This window comes from Fundulus heteroclitus, chromosome 9 (genome assembly GCF_011125445.2).
Source record: "Fundulus heteroclitus isolate FHET01 chromosome 9, MU-UCD_Fhet_4.1, whole genome shotgun sequence".
NCBI classification, from domain to species: Eukaryota; Metazoa; Chordata; class Actinopteri; order Cyprinodontiformes; family Fundulidae; genus Fundulus; species Fundulus heteroclitus.
Window position 1 is genome coordinate 26,452,380 of NC_046369.1, and position 3,481 is coordinate 26,455,860.

A 3,481-nucleotide genomic window follows, 5' to 3' on the forward strand; every position below is an offset into this window, starting at 1 on the left:
TTAGGGTATCAGTGTTAAAGAGCTGGGGGTGAAGGCGGTAGGGTGCCTCGCCTCCACAGCTCTCGATGATTAAAACACTCCTGCTCCACCTAAACCTTTCTTTTATAGCAGTTACTATGACAACCTCTAACTGTACAAACGATCCCGATCTTCCTCGAAGTCACAATGACTAGTAATTTGATATGTAGTCTTGTTGCATTAGCCGCTTTTTATCTAGCTATATATATATAGTAACATTGATACATGTTGACTTAAACAGGAACTTCTGAGCAAAATCTGTTATGTTGTGTCAAAGAACAAAATTGTTCACATAATGCACTTTGAGAATATTTCCAGCAGATGGCACCCCTGTTCCGCCTTTGCTTGTCCATTTTTACTTCCATGATGACCAAGGCAAGGCAAATTTATTTATATAGCACAATTCAGAACAGAGACAATGCAAAGTGCTTCCATGATGACCAGTCTCCTCTGTTCCAGTTCTGTTGCCCCCTAGTTACAGTCAATTCCCCTGCACAAGCTAATATAACTCACATATGTAAGTAATGCTTTTGTGGGGATGCAAATGATGCAGTCTTTCTATAAAGAATAGAGAAGAAGTTGATTTTCCATGTTTTTGTTGTAAAACAGCACTAGTATTTGCATTGACCTAGCATTCAGCTAGTATCTCTATTTGCCAACCCTTGAAACCCTAACCCTTTAAAGGTATAATCAGACATGTAATACGTATGCTTAAGATGTCTGAGACAAAATTGTGTTTCCATAACTACCCACAAAGTGGTCACAGAAACCTGGCAGACATTTAATTTACAATACTGGATAATTTTTAAACAAATCTAAAATAATGAAACATAGATAGAAGCTGTAATTGTATTTCCCCAAGAAACGTCTAATATTAAAATAACAAAAAAAAATTGGTTTTAGTTTCAGATGAAAGTTTTTAACTTTTTTTTGAAGGAAATCCATCTGTGGCTGACAGATGAAAGAGATCCAGTCCTCATCCCTGCACAGATGGGTGATAACTGGCTGGAGACTTGTAATGAGAATTTGTCCAAATATAAAGGAGAAAAATAAACATAAAAATGTAGCCTTTCATGTACTAAACACTCACTACAATGGCCTCCGTGTATTTTGTTACGTTCAGATACAAGACCTTTTACCTCAGGGACAAGTACCGAGCCTTACAATAGTTTTCACACCCCTCAAACTTTTATTTCATGGAACACCTTTTACAAACCTTTCAAATACACATGAAACATAAAATGTGTAACATTCTGGTCAGGTGTTTATATATACTGCTCAAAAAAATAAAGGGAACACTCAACACCATGTAACTCCAAGTGTTTCCTTTATTTTTTTGGGCAGTATACAATAGGTATTAATTTTGAGCTTTTAAAGCTGCATTAGGTAACTTCTGTACAAGTATATTCTTTGTTAAAACTGTCACTGTGTCCTGAAAGTAAAAAATATGAGACAGATAACCTGTGAAAGAAAACAAGTTCCTCCTGAACAAGCTCCTCCCAGTGGTCCTACTGCCATTTTCAGAAATACACAGCTCAGAAACAACCAATCAGAGCCAGGAGGAATGTTTTAGTGTCAATCACGTGGCTTCTTTGCTCCGGTAAGGGACATCATGGGATTCCTGGACAAAACTAGTCACAGGAGGGAGCATGTAGGCTCCTTCCTTCCTGACTGCACTATTTGGACAGCACTTATCATGGCAACTGCTGACGCAGTCCCTCTTTTATGGAGTGAATTTTGTCTCTAAAAGATTTGAATAAATATAAAAAAGATTTGAATAAATATAAAAGGATATATATACATATACATACATTTATAAATAGTCCTTATGCTCTTATGTATTCGGATTGAGCCCGTCCATGATTTTCTCTGAACTCTCTTCTGCAGTTTTAGTGATGCAGCCAAGGTTGAGCCTTTCAAACGAATAATGAACCAATCGTCCAGCACGGTGGTAGTAGAATCCTGCTGTTGTGCAATTTTTCTTTAAACAGCACTGGTGCGTTGCACGGGCTGAACTAAATTTTAGGAGAACTACCTCCAAAACTCTGACCTCAAATCAACAGCTGGATGCGTAAAAATCTAACATGGACAGAATTATATGTTCCAACATAATTCCAAAGAATCAGAATAACTAACTTTAAGATGATAAAAATATAAATGAAACAGGCTGACATTTAGCTTCTGGAGTTCTGATGGGAAGAAAAGCAAGGGGATTTTACACAACATGATAGGGGAGAGTTTTCTTATCCTCATTACAAACTCAACTTTGCTCTCAGAGAGGGTTGGACTCTGTTTGGAACTAGCTTGCTTGTGATGTTGCTGGTTTGTTTCTCAGGTGTTGTTGTGGATAGGTGGATGTCTGGTTCGGCAATATCAGGGTCTGATCTTTGCATTTCAGCAGGAAAAAATGTTTCTCTGAGACCATGACCTTCATCTTGCTCTGAAGCGGGTTGTAGTTTTGGGTAAAATTATGGTAAACTCTTCTAAGTCTGAGGTCATGGCTCCCAGCATAGTTAAACTAATCTGCTATCAGATGGGATTTGGTTCATGGCAGGATGGAGCGGGGGATGGATGGATGTTTTGGGGCCTCATTTGCAGCAAAGAAGGTGTTGCTAATGGTCTGTTGTAAAGAAAGGGCTGAACCAAAAAGTAAAGCTCTCGAAATACCACTCTGTCCACATTTTGACCTTCAAACATGGTCATAAAACATAAATATTTATGGAAAGAATGAGAGTCCAGGCAGAATTGGGTGGAAAAGCTTTTATCCAATGGTGGCTGAACACTGGTTCAGAGATGTGGTAGGAAGTTCCATCATCCCAGTGGGCGCGCTGAATAGAATTGCTAATCCTTGACATAAAAAGGGAGTGAGTTGAGGGGGTTTGACTTGTGAAACCTTTGGAGGTTTTCAGGCACTAGTCCACTGGGAGGACATCCCAAAGCAGTTCCCTCCAGCAGCAATTTGCTGGAAGGTCTATTCCTCCTAACCTGGAAAACTCTTGGTATCCCTCAAAATAAGCTTGGATAGCGTTGCTGGGGAAATGGATGTCTCATATCGGACCTCTTACCTCAGGTTTGGTATTTCCATAATGACTGAAGAAAGCTAATTTAAGCTATATGTGGCCAGAGTTTGCTGTTAGAAGAATGCCAGTGCTTGAATCACTCTTTCAACTATTGTCACTACCTAACAGACCAAGAGTTATTTTATAAACATTAAATAACTTAAAAACATGTGTAATTGCAAAACACATCCCAATGAAGGCCCCTTCGCTCTAAACTTGTGTAAATCAATAGATAAATTGATATTTATTTGTTTATGTTTTCACCTAATATACTGATGTGACAGAACTCTTTAATGACAGTTTCTCAAACTGAGTATCACCAACTTACTGTAGGTCTGTGATTCTGGTAAGGTTGAACTGAAAATCTCCAGCCTAGGTCTAAGGCTACGTTCACACTGCACGCC